General features: G+C 40.0%; 4 long non-coding RNA genes across 4 annotated transcripts in view; 2 read left to right on the top strand and 2 right to left on the bottom strand.

Moving 5' to 3' along the window:
- Positions 1-16,436, bottom strand: part of LOC126614069 (uncharacterized) — a 30,199-nt gene that overhangs the window by 5,946 nt on the left and 7,817 nt on the right. The window lies entirely within an intron of this gene.
- On the bottom strand, positions 4,400-5,433 carry LOC126614078 (uncharacterized). Its single transcript, XR_007620267.1, has 2 exons — positions 5,277-5,433; positions 4,400-4,938 (listed from the first exon to the last, which is right to left on the bottom strand). It is a non-coding gene; the product is annotated as an uncharacterized LOC126614078 (long non-coding RNA).
- On the top strand, positions 4,931-5,842 carry LOC126614076 (uncharacterized). Its single transcript, XR_007620265.1, has 2 exons — positions 4,931-5,282; positions 5,594-5,842. It is a non-coding gene; the product is annotated as an uncharacterized LOC126614076 (long non-coding RNA).
- The window catches only part of LOC126614075 (uncharacterized), a 28,692-nt gene continuing 20,490 nt past the window's right edge, over positions 8,235-16,436 (top strand). The window contains exon 1 of the long non-coding RNA XR_007620264.1: positions 8,235-8,969. This is a non-coding gene — a long non-coding RNA (uncharacterized LOC126614075). The remainder of the gene's footprint in view (positions 8,970-16,436) is intronic.

Here is a 16,436-nt window from a genome sequence, read left to right as displayed (position 1 = left end):
AGCCTTCCTCATTTTTGCAGGACTTTCATGTCGAGACCTTTCTTCCGTCAAGACCTACTCTGACATCTTCAATGAACGTGGTTAAGTCAACAGGTACCTCTCATCCATTCTCTCACAACTTATCGTATACTCATTTTTCACCCTACCATAAAACCTATACAGCTAACCTCACGGTCATTAAAGTACCCACAAGTTTTTCACAGGCTGTTCAAGACCTCCATGGGCGTGCTGCCATGCAACATGGGCTCTTCAGGCAAATCACACTTGGTCTCTTGTGCCGCTGCTACTCCACAAACGGCCCACCCATTGGATGCAAATGGGTTTAATTCAAACCTCTTCTTGGAAGAATAGTGAATGTCTTTCCTTACAACTCAATTGTAAATCAATTGCAAAAATGTAAACATTCGAAACATGATTGGGATTGATCTTAGAATTGTCTTATACTCCCTACAATTTAAATGATCTTGCTAGTAAAAATGGTTTAACTTAAAATGCTTTATGGATGCTAAGTTTGTACAAAATAATTTAACAATCCTGAACATATTCACTAATCAAAGAAATTAAGTAAGTCACTGAATGCCAACTACATAATAGTATTCCCCCTACACATTTGAGCCATTTGATTGAGAAAATTCTAAACATTCTAACAAAGGGTTGGTTTGGGATTGTAATGCTTTTAAAAAATCTGGAATATTAAGTGTGTTTGGTAACACACACACACACACACACAAAAAAAAAGTGATTTAAAAAAAAAAACTGTTGTCAATGTCAATAGAAAAGCATAGAAAAACAAAAACAAAGTCTACCATGCTTCTAAAGAAAGTGCTTTTTTTTTTTTAAGTATAGTAATTAGTGCTCATTTAATAAAATTTTCAAAGGGAAGTACAACCCCACATATTTTACAAAATTACAATTTTGCCCCTATGTTATTGTCTTTGACAATTATTATATCACACTACATACCATATCCTTTTTATTTATTTAGCACATTCACAACAATTTATATAACAGTTTACCAAATACTCAGACATTGTTTTTTGTTGTTAAAAGCACTTTTACAAAAAAAAACAAAAACAAAAACAAAAAAGTTACCGAACACGCAACAATTGTTTATTCTCATAGAACAGCATAATCACATTTTTTTTTAGAAAGCACAGGAATACCAAACTAATCCAAAGTATTGTCACTTAGTACTACGGTATAGTGGTTTTCCCTTTCACTTGTAAATGAGAGGTTTTAGGTTTGATTATTGACAAAAGCGAATTTGAACCACATTATGCTAGCTCATTGTTAGGTTTAGCCCACTCTTTTTTTAGTGTAGATAATATCATTTGTTAAAAAAAATTATTTTTTATCTTAACCCAATTTCACCATTAGAATTAAAGGAATTACAACCCTTGATTAAGCCCAAAGTCAAAGACGACTTTTTTCGAAGTGATGTTCTTCCTTGGAGAGGCTAGTCTCAAGCAATTTGGCTGAGGTTTGTTCTTAAGGACTTAATTGAATGCAAGTGTGAAAGCGCAAGCTTTTGTATTTGGCTAATTTCCTAGACAAGTTTAATGCATCTGCAATATATTAGTTCTATATTTTAGGCGTGTCGTAGTTTCTAGGTTTAATTACTGAAAACGTGCACATCAAGGCATATATTGGAGTACCATGTGCATTCATATAGGAAACGAGAATCACATCATTGCATATCTTGAAGATTATAATATCAGTTTAATTGCCTAGTTTTAGAAATAAACAATTTGAATTATTCTAATACATAATTCCAGTTTCCTTTATTCTAGGCTGTTCGTGTCATAGGAAATCAAGCCTATCATTCATCTTTGCTTGGTTATAAGATTTGAGCATAAAAGGTTTAAAGCAAAGTTCTTGAGTGCTAGGTTAGAAGAGTGATCTTAGTGAAACACACATAATTTTTTTTAAAGGTTAATTTGAGAAAAAAAATTAGCCTACATTCATTCTTTAATAATCCCGGACTGAAATTTTAGGCTAGAAGGATTAGAGCAGAAAAACTGTTTCTAAGCTAAAGGTTAAATTTTATGGGCTTAAAAAAATTAGCTTTTAGCCCAAGAGTTGAAAATAATCTAATGAGCTGGTTGCTAGGGTTTCCCCCACTGTGACACACGTGTGTCTCATGTGTGCGTGCGTGTTCCGTGCATGCTAGTAGGCTTTCAGGTCACGACTTCGAAAGTCTTTAAGTGCTTTGTTAGGTATTGCATATATTTATTAGTTTTTTCTATTTTTATTTATTTTCCTGTCCTTTTTTTTAGCAGTAAATCAATATGCAATTCACCACTGCACGCCTCAGAGTTGTCCACCTCGCTTACTAATGTAAGCAGAGGTGTTGAAGTATATGTGTTTTCTAAAAGTCAGATCGCACAAGTAGAAAGTGAATATGCATGCTCCATAATCAAACTTCTTTCCAGACCTGATCAAAACCAAGGTCTAAAATATCGATATTATCCCGATATTTACATTGAAATTTTTGTTTTTTCGGACTATCGATATTTCCAATATCATCGATATTTTAGACCTTGATAGGAACTCTATGTGGTACTAAGTCACTCAAGTATCTTACCATGCAATGTATAAAGTGTAAAATATTGTACTAATTCATTATATATAAATGATTATGGTATGTTTAAACTTCTTTCATTAATTACTACATATTTTCTACACTCACAATGTTTGCCAGCTCGCTATATAATCAACTTAAATCCGTTAAATCCATCATGCAATGCATTTCCTTTCAATTTTTTTGTGATAAACTAATAGATATTTGACTAAATAAACATCCTGCAAAGTTTCAATAAAAATTTTCAAGTTTTTCTTACAATTTCCGTGGTTTTTATTCAATTTTTATCGATATCGATAATATCCCGATATTTTCATCGAAATTTCCGTGTTTTTGGACTACCGATATTTCTGATATCATCGATATTTTAGACCTTGATTAAAACTAGTGGTGGTACGAATCGCCATCCCGATTAGTCGAATCTCCAACCAATCTTTATCGGGATGGGATTCTGAAAATCAAAACCGAACCGAAATTTCGGTATTCTCAAACAAGTTTCTGGATTCGGTCGTACAGTTCGGAATTTCAATTCAATAGGAATTTGCCTCATAAACAAATCAAACCCAAATCCAAATCCAATATCAGAAATCCAAATCAACCAAATTCACATAAAATTAATCCAGAAATCCAAATCCAAATGCGGCAACAATCAAAAGCCCTAAATCATAAATCCCTAATTCAACATGCATCCTAAATAAAAAATTAATCCCAAATCCCTAAATAAAGAGGATTACCGGGGCTTCTCGCTTTTAATTTCTTGCATGACGTTCGGGATCTCAATCATCGGGGGTCTCTTCTGTTTCAGAGAATAAGAAGCGACGGTAAATGATGAAAAATCAAAATGCGAGACGGAGAGTTCTTAGCTTGCCGTTGTTGTAGAAATTGTCGAGAGAGACGCCGACTCCTAGAAAGAGATAGTTTGAGAGAGGGAAATGGAGAATCGCCGGATCGTGGTGGCTTGTGGTTGTGTGTGGTGGTGGCAGGCCGTATTTGTGTGGTGGAGGGAGGCTTTGTTCTTTGGTTTGAGAGAGTTGCATGCTTGCAGCAGTTGCTTCGAGAGAGACTAAGAGAGAGGGTGGCTGTTTGTTGGGAGTGTGCTAAGTCCTACAATGAGCTAGCAATAATATGATTCAAATTCCCATTTGACGAGAATCGGACCTAAGACCTCTCACTTACAAGTGAAGAGGAATACCACTAGACCGTGATTGACATAATGTGATTAAATCTGGGGTTTTTTTTTCTATTAATTACAAAAAATTTGTTTTTTCTGTTTTGTTATGGGTGAAATGGGTAAACTAGTAAAGTTAAACGATGGGAAATTCGTTATCATGTAAATGATTAATTTGTGGTTATGTGTACCAATATTTTTCACAGTTAAATAATATAAGAGTGCAAAAGTTTTCGATCCGAACCGTTGTCATCCTTACGCATGAAGCACTCTATCGAGAATGCAGTACTCTTTTACAAAATCTTCCTCAGTATCCTTAACTCTTTTACAATCTATAGTGGCAACAACTTCATCCTATTCATTTGCATGCAGGCTGTTGCACCTATATACTCAACAGCTTCTCCACCCATGAAATTGCCCAATTGATATGATATTTCCTTCGACAAAAAAAAATGATATTTCCTTGAAATGTGGGGGCAAGGCTGCATGTTGTTCGACTGCGCACTGCCGCAAAGAAATTGAGAGTTTGGGCAACTTAAAAGATGTGATTAAGTACATAAGGCAAGGGTTCAATGCTCAAATCCCACCTAAATAAGTACAAATTAACATGAACTAGTCACGTTCGTCATAGAGACATCACACGCAATAAGTTTGGAACCCTAATATTCTTCATGTAGATTTAATCACATAAATGTATAACAGACGGTATAAAAATGAAAAAACAAAAAAGAAATGACGTTAAATACTTATCAAATATTCCACAACAAAGTAATGAAATGAGACAAGTTTAGACGTATTCGGGGCAAACTCTCATGTGAACATCGTCTAACTGTTTTACATAAAGAATGAGATTCACAGCTACGTGCAAGGAATCAGGATAGTAAGTTCCTACTTCACCAGACTAAAAAGTCTCTAGGATGAACGAGGAGTACTATGTTCGATTGTGGCATGTAATTGTGAAACAAAGAAGGAGATGGCTTCGTACGTTGAAACATAGAAGACCATGAAGTTTCTCATGGGGTTGAGTGATTCTTACGCCACCGTTCGCAACAACATTCTTCTCTTGAGCCACTGCCCACAGTAAACAAAGCCTACTCATTGGTTCTCCGTCTTCAGAGACAGGCGGAAGTTTCCGGTGGGAAAAACAATACTACCCAACCAGAAGTTGCGGAATTCACCGTGAAAACCACTAGCCGAGAAGCTGAATTAAAGGACGGTGGACCTCGATTTGGGAAGTGCAACAAGACGAATCACACTACTAAAAATTGTCGTGCTCATCTCAAGTGTACCTTCTGTGGATGGAAGGGTCACTTTTTTGGTTTTTGCCTCAAGAGGAAGACAGCCTTTGAGAGTGAACAAAGTCGACCTTTCTCCTCCAAAGGCAATCAAGTTGCAACCCACGACAAAAGGGCAGTGATGCCTAACTTTCCTTTTTCTTAGGAGGATTGCAAGCAAATTCTCCGAATGCTGAACAAGAACAAATCATCTTTTGCCAACCAAGTGGGTAATTCTTCAAACCATAAGAACTTTCGGGTAAAGCTTTTTCTTTCACATGCAATGACAAGAAAAAAGTTTGGATTTTGGATAGTGGGGCCACATACCATATCGTTTGCAGTCCTGATTCCCTCGCATCTTCAAGACCCATTGAAAACCATACTGCTGAATTACCAAATGGCTCATTTGCTAAAATTACTCATGTTGGACAAGTTATTTTCTTTCCCAACCTTGTTCTTGATAACGTTTTGTGTGTACCACTCTTTACGTTAAACTTGATATCAATTAGCAAATTAGCCTATGACTCATTATACATCACAATCTTTCTAAACCAATTTTGTGTCGTACAGGACCTACGTTCAGGGAAGATGATTGTGATGGGAATTGAACGGCATGGACTTTATTATCTCGACCCACCAAAGAAAGGAACATGCAAAACTGTCAAAACCCCACCTTATAGCTTTTGGCATCAACTTTTTGGGCACTCCATCGCATAAAGTTTCCATGTTATTTCCTTTTTTCCAAAATAAATCTTGTGATTCAAATAAATGTTTCATTTTTGCTCATTGGCCAAACAAATGAGATTACCGTTTCATTGAGTTCCATATCCACTAAGTCATGTTTTGAGTTAATCCATGTTGATATTTGGGGTGGTTATCAAGTTACTTCCATTTCAGGTGCAAAATAGTTTCTCACCATCGTTGACGATTATACTATGAGCACATGAATTTATTTGATGAAACACAAATCCGATACAATAGAATTCCTTGTCCAATTCATCCACATGGTAGAAAATCAGTTCAATACTAAGGTCAAAATGGTTCGAAGTGACAATGGTCTTAAGTTCAAACTTGACACTTTCTATAATCTCAAGGGAATTGTCCATCAAACTAGTTGCGTCAACACACCACAACAAAATAGTGTCGCTGAACGTAAGCATCGACACTTGCTTAATGTTGCTCGAGCCTTACTTTTTCAAGCTAATCTTCCTAATTAAACGTTTTTGTGGGATGCAATCCTAGCTTCTGCCTATCTCATAAATCGAACACCCACACCTGTTTCACAAGGAACCGAATTACTTTCACCTACGAGTTGCCTTTAAAATTTGACCCTTGTGCATGTCGTCGCATTTTCATTGGTTATCCCTATGGTAAAAAAAGGTTACAGATTATTTGATCTTACCCGCCGAAAGGTTATATAGTCACGGGATGTTTTTTTTTTTTTTTTTAGATCAATTTCCCTACCACACCTCAGACATTTCCGCTGCCTCTAATTCCTTGTTCAATACAAACTTCTCACCATTGCACTTAGATATGGACTCTTTCCCTCCCACCATTCCTCAAGTCATCACATCGGACAAGTTATCTCTTGAATCCCATGATACCACACAAACCTTATCTGCCAACCAACACCAGAAATATTGCAGCCACCTTTATCACCGTCGCAAATACCGAACATGATCTTGCCTTCTCCAGAAATACCACCTACTGCCCTTATTTCACCCCGCCCGGCCCTGCACCTACACCATTACCACTCCGCCGTGTCATACGTCCCACAAAGCCTTCCTCATTTTTGCAGGACTTTCACGTCGAGACCTCTCTTTCGTCAAGACTTACTTCGACATCTTCAATGAACGTGGTTAAGTCATCAGGTACCTCTCATCCACTCTCTCACCACTTATCGTATAATCGTTTTTCACCCTACCATAAATCCTATACAGCTAACCTCACGGTCATTAAAGAACCCATAAGTTTTTCGCAGGCTGTTCAAGACCTCCATTGGCGTGCTGCCATGCAACATGAGATTACGGCTCTTTAGGCAAATCAAACTTGGTTTCTTGTGCCGCTGCCACTCCACAAACGACCCACCCATTTGATGCAAATGGGTTTAATTCAAACCTCTTCTTAGAAGAATAGTGAATGTCTTTCCTTATAACTCAATTGCAAAAATGTAAAAATTCGAAACATGATTATGATTGATCTCAGAATTGTCTTCTACTTCGTACAATTTAAATGGTCTTGCTAGTGAATATGGTTTAACTTAAAATGCTTTATGGATGCTAAGTTTATACAAAATAATTTAACAATCTAGAACATATTCACTAATCAAAGAAATTAAGCAAGTCACTGAATGCCAACTACATAATAGTATTCCCCCTACACATTTGAGCCATTTGGTTGAGAAAATTCTAAACATTTTAACAAATGGCTGGTTTGGGATTGTAATGCTTTTAAAAAATCTGGAACATTAAGTGTGTTTGGGAACTGTTTGGACCCAAAATTACATCATCGGCCCGTGCAATCAAGGTCATTGCGTAAGCATAGCCCCCAACCATCAAATCGAATAGTGAAGATCGTTTTGTTATTATTGAAGGATAATATTATGATAATTATCTTTTAATGATAATTAAGATGAGATATGTATCTCCAAGCTGGAAACACGGTAGCACAATTCAAGTTGATTTTGGATGTTTGACGTGTGAATTTGTGGGTGAGATCAGTTTGGTTGACTGACAGATTCAAGTGGTATGCTGCAAATTGATTATTATCCATTTAAAGTATGGTGATAATTAGTAAACAAATGAATTTGGAGTTCACTTAGACGGCTGAAGGTTATTATGCATGCATGGATAAAATTATAAAGTGATGGTGGAATAAAGAGCACCCCCGAATTATCCTTGGTAGGATGCCAAGAATCTAGTCGGACAAATTGCATCAGATTGGAACTGGTGGGCTTTGAAAGGATGGGAAAGATGGGATCAAGTTTGAACTTTTTGATAGTGCATGATTGCACCTGGTCAAATTTGGTGGAAAGATGAGTGGATTGTTGTGATGCTTCAGTTTGAAATGCATGGCTAAGAGATAAACTTGCATGCCTTGGTTCCAGCACATGGAGATCATCAAATACTTGGATAACGATGGACAAAATAAGGAGAAAAGGAGATAATGATGGAGATTTTAAATTGGTTGGATAATTGCATGATAACTCCATGCATTTGGTTGAGTCTGATCCACGCCAAAAATCTCGTGCAATATTCAAAGATCAAGTCGGTGCGTCCCTATAAATACAGAGGCAGTGGCAACGAGAAGATGACCCCCTCCAATTCAACGCACAAACTGCCCTGCGCAAACTCTCGCTTTACGCGAAACCTCTCAACAACCTTGAGATTTTTATTTTCCTTTTTCGCCAACACATATTCAGTTTGGATAAACATCACTGTGAAGGCAATCGGCGAACATCTTCAGTTTGGATAAACAGCAGTGTTGCCATAGAATCAGTCGACCGCGGAGCACCTACAGTTTAGATAAACAGCACTGCGTCTTGGCCGACTGGTTATCTATCTAAGTCTCGGTCGAGAAGGATTTTCAAATCCTTATTGGCAGAGGTCATCTCATTAGCCTTCTCGGCGAAGTGAAGTGTTACAGGTTACTACATTCGGCACATTGAAAGCTGAATTTGATTTTGAACTTCGCAGAACTAGCAACCTTGTCTTCAGGCTCTAGATCCGGAAGGCCGAGACGTGTTCCTTCCTCGGCCTCAGTCGTAAGATCAAGAAGTCAATAGCACGCCCAACATGACATCAACACATTTTACTCCCCGGCCGAGTTCGACCGACGAGTTGGCACGCCCCACACACAACCGAATGACGTAGTTAGCTTATTAATTACTCGGCCTACGCGCCACGTAGGCTTGGTAGTTTTTACGGTCAACAGTAACAAAAAAAAAGTGATTTAAAAAAAAAACTGTTGTTAATGACAATAGAAAAGCATAGAAAAAACAAAAACAGAGTCTACCATGCTTATAAAGAAAGTGATTTGTTTTTTTCTTCGAAATATAGTAATTAGTGCTCATTTAATAAAATTTTCAAAGGCAAATACAACCCCACATTTTACAAAATTACAATTTTTGCCCCTACGTTATTGTCTTTGACAATTATTATATCACACTACATACCATATCCTTTTTAGTTATTTAACACATTCACAACAATTTATATAACAGTTTACCAAACACTCAGACACTATTTTTTGTTGTTAAAAGCACTTTTAAAAAAAAAAAATTATCAAACACGCAACAACTGTTTATTCTCATAGGACAACATAATCGCATTTTTTTTAGAAAGCACAGGAATACCAAACTAATCCAAAGAATTGTCACTTAGTACTACAGTCTAGTGGTTTTCCCCTTCACTTGTAAATGAAAGGTTTTAGGTTAGATTATCGACAAAAGCGAATTTGAACCACATTATGCTAGCCCATTGTTAGGTTTAGCTCACTCTCTCCTTAATGTAGATAATATCATTTGTTAAAAAAAAGTATTTTTTATCTTAACCCAATTTCACCATTAGAATTAAAGGAATTACAACCCTTGATTAAGCCCAAAGTCAAAGACGACTTTTTTCGAAGTGATGTTCTTCCTTGGAGAGGCTATTCTCAAGCAATTTGGCTGAGGTTTGTTCTTAAGGACTTAATTGAATGCAAGTGTGAAAACGCAAGCTTTTGAATTTGGCTAATTTCCTAGACAAGTTTAATGCATCTGCAATATATTAGTTCTATATTTTAGGCGTGTCGTAGTTTCTAGGTTTAATTACTGAAAACGTGCACATCAAGGCATATATTGGAGTATCATGTGCATTCATATAGGAAACGAGAATCACATCATTGCATATCTTGAAGATTATAATATCAGTTTAATTGCTTAGTTTTAAGAAATAAACCCAATTTGATTTATTCTAGTTCATAGTTCCAGTTTCCTTTATTCTAGGCTGTTGGTTTCATAGGAAATCAAGCCTATCATTCATCTTTGATTGGTTATAAGATTTGAGCATAAAAGGTTTAAAGCAAAGTTCTTGAGTGCTAGGTTAGAAAAGTGATCTTAGTGAAACACTTCATACCTTTCATATTATTCATCATATTCATTTGGGTGAAGAAGTTGTGTCCATATCTACGTGACGAAGTTGAGTGCAATTTCTTTAGTCGTGAGGAGAATCTGCTGAGTGCGTCATGTTCATCCAAAAGAGAGCAAAAGAAAGACTGTGTGCTACATGATTAAAAGTACAAGAGAAAACTTCAAGTGTAGTAGATGTCTGTCTTGTAAAAGTACTTATTTTCACTCCCCCTTCTTCATTGATTTCCATACATCGTTGTAGCTAATAGGGTTGAGACACAAATTTCTGCACTTTGCCAACTCCTTCCGATTGAGCAAGATTCTCAACCGGAATCTCTTCTATTCTGGCAGACGGATTTCCCAAGTGCCCCTTTCGTAACTCCATCGGTGCAAAGTCCATCACAAATCGCTGTTTTTCCATAAACCCCCGGCCTTCCATCACCCATTGGGCCCGGTTACGTCTCAAACCATCCTCCCATCTATAAGCTCTCTGCCATTTTTTTTTCTCCTTACCTTTGCCAGGATGTAGGATTTGGGGGATCGGATCTCCTTCATTCTGGTCAGTAGTTTTGCTTATTTCCCCCAAGGACTCCACCCTGCTTTGCTGACGCGAGGACCTTGAGCCCATCCGAGTTGCCCCAGCAAGCCTTCTTTCGCCCCCATTAATAGCCATTGGTCTTGGGAAATCCATGAAATCCCGAACTGGAGCCGCCTTAGTCCATTCTCCATACCCTGCCATTCCCCCATTAACGGCTTCATAAGAACACTCTATATTGGAATGCCCTATCCTCCCACATTTATAACAGAAATCCTGCAGTCTTTCATATCTAAATTCAATCCACGATTCCTTCTCATTTGTCCTGGGGAGCCAGCACCCTGTTGTCAAAGGGTTTGAAGTATTGACAGCCACTCTAACTCTTAAAAAACCCCGCGCTCTGGTAGTATCCTCAAGTTCCACAAACTCGCCTATCTTGGCAGCCAGGCGCCTCACATTATCTTCTGAAATAAAGTACAGTGGAACACCCCTAATTTGAATCCAGAACAAAACCTTATGCATGTTAATTTCCTCCAAAGCTAGCTCCTGATTCCATCTTTTAACTGAGAAGTTTTGCTTCATGACCGCCCACGGGACCTGATTGAGAATCTTAATAGCAGTGCTTTCATCCTGGACAGTGATGATGAAAATGTTGTTTTTAACCCACTTGACCTCGATTTGCCCATACTCCTTCCACGAGGATCTTAGGATATTTCGGACTCCCCATTTATTAAGATTTTTATTGACCAACGCCATGCCAACCAGTTTAATTCCGTGCTCCATCAATGATAGATCCATATTTCTTTCCAGGTTAACCACCAGCTCCTCAATTTCCTGCGCTGCCATTTGGTTCCAGTTTTTGTAAACCTTCCCTGACAGCCTTGAGAGAAATAAATAGTATAGAGACAACTGCGACTCAATCCAATTCCTAGCTCTGTTCTTCGTCTTACCGGCAAGGCGTCTCCCAGTATTTTTAGACAACATGTAAAGAGAACGGTACCAACACCAAAATTTGAGATTTTGTGACTTACTCTTGCAAAGAATCTCGACATTATTACCCCATTTAATGTATGCTGAGTAGTTGATCTGCACCTCTGAGATTGTTCGCGTCTGGAGAAATATCTGCCTCTTTTTAATTCCTGGGACTGCCATCTTGCCTTTACACCTAAAACCCCCTTCTTGTCCACTAGATCTGCCATCCTCTTTAATATTCCTGATACCTTTTTGTGTATTAGATATCTTTCCGCCTTCTTTGCTTTCTGACCTCCCTGAGCCTAGATCATCTGACGGAAGGTAACCCATCACTCTGTAGGAACGAATTCGTCTAGATCTGCAATTAAGACAGCGCAGAAAGGAGGGAAAATTAAATTAGGGATGAGAGAAGGGAAACTAAAATTGGATCGAGATCTATGTAAGCAAACTGATGGGTAGGTGAGGCAATAAAATTCGCAAGAGAAAGAAGGGATCCAAGGGCTACGGAGAGAGGTCAACTAAAAGGAAACTTTGAAAGGGGATCTGAGAGATATGTTAGGAAATTAATGAGAGGGAGGCCAGGAACATGAAGGCAGTAGATGGGAAAAGTAAATGAGCAAACCCCACAGAGGAGGGACTCTCACAGAGGAGAGAAGACGCTCTCCTTGAAAAAAGCTAGAATAGAGAAGGATAAGGTCCAGGCACTGGATCTAATGGTAAAGCAAACGGGATCTGCTTCCCGAGGTGGTGGCGGCTGGCCTTCAACAGCCGCACGGTCTCCATGATACACCTATTCTGGAACTGCCGTGGTCTTGGGTCGGACACGGTAGTTCGAGCTCTTCATGGGCTAATTAGGAAACATAGACCCTCTATGATCTTTCTCTCAGAAACAAAATGAAAGATCATAGAATAGTAGGAGTGAGGAAAAGAATGGGGTACAACAATGGTTTTGATGTCGCTCCGGTTGGCAGGGCTGGAGGTCTCAGTCTCTGGTGGGATGATTCGGTTCAGGTGAATGTGAGGGACTCTTCGAAACATTTCATTGATGCGACCTGTAGCTTTGTAGATTTGCAATGTGTGTTCCGATTTACTGGGGTGTACGGAACGTCTTACAGAAGTGAGAAGGTGGACTTCTGGAGGGGAATGTTAAATAAATTCGGTTCGGATGATACCCCGTGGATATGTGGTGGGGATTTTAATGAATTCCTATGGGATTATGAGAAATCTGGAGGAGCTGAAGTGAGATATAACCGCACAAGATATCTAGAGGAGTTTATGTGCAAATTGGAGATATCGGACTTGGGCTATAATGGCCCTAAGTTCACTTGGCGAGGGAATCGAAATGGGCAACTTGTGGAGGCACGATTGGACCGTGCGCTTGGGAATGAAAATTGGCAGGTTCTTTGGCCAAATTGCTTGGTCTCTATTGGCACGGCGTTGGGTTCTGACCATAATCCTGTTATAGTGCACTGTGCTCCGAAGGTGGATATTAGGAAAAAGATATTCAGGTTTGAGGCTTATTGGGCAAACGAGAATGATTGCAAGGAGATTGTGAGACAAGTCTGGGAGCTACCCCAGGAAGGCAACTCGGTTGAGAGATGGAACAAAAAAATCTGTGGCTGCCGTGCTCGGCTTATTAGATGGAGTAGAAGGAAATTTAGTCAGAGACGCTGGAAAATTCAGAAGATGATGAACCATCTGGGACGGCTTCAAATAGACTGGAGAAGCAACTCTCAAGAAATTGAGGATGTTTCAAAAGCTGTCGACACTCTGTGGAGTCAGGAGGAAAGTGTTTGGAAACAGAAATCTAGGGTCCAGTGGCTACAGGAAGGGGATGCCAACACAAAGTTCTTTCATCAGTCTACTTTACAAAGAAGAAGGATGAATAAGGTGGTTACTCTCAAGAGTGATAACGAGGAGTGGGTGGATAATCTTGATCAGATTCGCAGGCTGTTTGATGAGCACTTTATGGATCTGTTCTCTTCAACGGGACATAGGGATTGGGGTGGCCTCCTTGACTGCGTCATTCCTAAGGTTTCGGAGGAGATGAATGCTACATTATTGGCTTCGGTTTCTGCGGACGAAATTAAACAGGCTGCTTTGAATATGGGTGGGCTCAAAGCCCCTGGCCCCGACGGTTTCCAAGGCATCTTTTATCGGTCACAGTGGGATATAATAGTTGCGGACGTAAATAATATGATTGAGGATCTGATGGCAGGGTCTTTACAACCCTTGCGAATCAATGCAACTCATCTGGCTCTAATTCCGAAAGTTCCTAACTCGGAGTCTGTGTCTCATTTTCGTCCCATCAGCCTCTGCAACTTTTCTTACAAAATTCTCTCCAAGGTCTTGGCCAATCGCTTAAAAAGGTTTCTGCCGGATCTGATCTCTCCAACCCAAAATGCTTTTGTGGAAGGTAGACAAATTCAAGACAACATTGGTATTGCGCATGAGCTATTCCATTTCCTCAAAACAAGAAAGACGAAATGCAAGCTGGAGTTGGGAATCAAACTGGACATGCATAAAGCTTATGACAGGGTAGAATGGGACTTCTTACTGGCAGTCATGGAGAAGATGGGCTTTGATAGTCGCTGGAGATCTTTAATCCTGGGGTGTATCTCCACTGTTAGTTTTGCCATTCTGCTAAATGGTCAACCTGGACCTCGGTTCGCTCCTTCTCGCGGGCTTCGCCAGGGGGATCCCCTGTCCCCATATCTCTTTTTGCTGGTCAGTGAGGTGCTATCTCTGCTTATAAAACAGGCGGGTGAAAGAAAACAGATTGAAGGGGTAAAAATGGGCCTTGCCGGTCCTATGATCTCTCATATATTTTTTGCTGATGATACTCTGATTTTCATGAAGGCTGATGAGAGAAATTGCAGGAATTTAGTTCAGGTAATTGATGAGTACTGCTTGGCTTCGGGACAACAGGTCAATAAGTCAAAATCTAGTGTTTATTTTGGGGGAAATGTTCCGGAGTCTCTCTCAATCCAACTTGCTGCCATTCTTGGTATGGAAATAGTTGGTGATCCGGGATTGTACTTGGGTGTTCCAGCTTTATGGGGGAAATAAAAAAAGAACGGTCTTGCTTACATCAAAGGTCGTCTGCTAGGAAAAATCCAAGGTTGGAAGCGGTCTACTCTATCTCAGGCGGGGCGTGAAATCCTAATCAAGGCGGTGGCGTAAGCAATTCCGGCGTATCCTATGAACCTCTTCAAATTTCCTTCGACTCTTTGCAATGAACTTGATGCTTTGATTTCGAATTTTTGGTGGGGTCAAAAAGAGGGAGAGAACCGTATCCACTGGGTCTCTAAGGAAATTTTGGGCCGATCAAAACAAGATGGTGATCTTGGTTTGCGATGCTTCACGAACTTCAACGATGCTCTTTTGGCTAAGCAATGTTGGAGGTTGTTATCGGATCCAAATTCTTTGTGGGCGAGGGTGCTCAAAGCCAGATACTTCCCTAATTGCTCTCTCCTTGACGCTAAACGGGGGGGAAGAGCTTCGTGGGCTTGGTCAAGTCTCCTGGTTGGAAGGGATATTATTCTCGAAGGTGCTCACTGGCAGATTATGAATGGCAATGAGGTCCGGGTATGGGTGGACAGATGGATTCCTTCAATCCCTTCGGGACGACCTTCCCCTTTGGGTACGGTCCAAGTCTCTAGGAACTTGAGGGTCAGCTCTTTGATTTGTAATGAGTCTGGGGAGTGGGAGGTAGACTTCTTGAAACCTTTTGTGGTGGATGATGAGATCAAGGCGATTCTGGAGATCCCATTGGGCGATCCAAACTTTAAGGATAGATTGGTGTGGCCTTTCGAAAAAAAAGGAGCATACTCGGTTAAATCTGGTTATCATTGGGCTTTGTCTCGGACTCATATTCGCAGGAACCTCCACCCGCATAGATCTGATTCGATTCCGACTCAGTTATGGAAGTACATGTGGAGTTTGAAGGTTCCTCCAAAAATAAGAGTTTTCATGTGGAAGTCTCTTCATGCGGCAGTGGCTACGATGGCGAACCTGTTCTCTAGACGCTCTTCTCGTTCCCCCATGTGTCTCATCTGTAACTCGGCTGAGGAATCAACGGAACATCTTTTTCTCCAATGCCCGTGGGTTGAGGCGGTGTGGAATGGGGGAAGTCTGACTCGCGGTTTTGGCAGGGTGGGGATCTTTTCTTGGGTAAATTGGTTAAATGAAATTTATGGTGCGGCTTATGCTAACAGGGGTGATAGGATCAAATTGTTCTCTTATATTGTTGTTACCTGTTGGCACATTTGGAAGTCTCGGTGCAAATTTCTCTTTCAGCGTCATCCAATTTATCCAGGGCAGGTTATCGCCGCTGTTCATCATTCGGTGGGAATGTTCCTTGAGGCTAATCGTGTCCCATGTAGTAGGCCCCGAAACAATGCTCTGGTTCAGGGCAATGACGTCTCTTGGTCTCCTCCTGGCTTGGGTTTCATCAAGATAAATGTGGACGCAAGTTGGATTGCTAGGGAGTGTGTGGGCTTCGTGGGAGCGGTGGCTCGAGATGATTAGGGCGGTTTTGTGGCTGCTTGCAGGAAGAAGATCAGTGCTTCGAGTGTGGCTATGGCTGAAGCTAAGGCAATTTTTCATGGCTGTTCGTTGGGGCGGTATATGGGATGGAATGATATTATCATTGAATCTGATTCTTTGGACTCTGTGTCTTGTCTTCAGGATCTGAATTCGATGGGCAGATGGGATGCTTTTCCTTTACTCGCTAAGTGCTCAAGTCTGGGAAAGGCTTTCCATGACTGCCGTTGGTCTTGGGTTCCAAGATCGGCTAA

This window comes from Malus sylvestris, chromosome 2, assembly GCF_916048215.2.
Source record: "Malus sylvestris chromosome 2, drMalSylv7.2, whole genome shotgun sequence".
NCBI lineage: Eukaryota > Viridiplantae > Streptophyta > Magnoliopsida > Rosales > Rosaceae > Malus > Malus sylvestris.
This window is presented reverse-complemented; position numbering and strand designations above follow the sequence as displayed.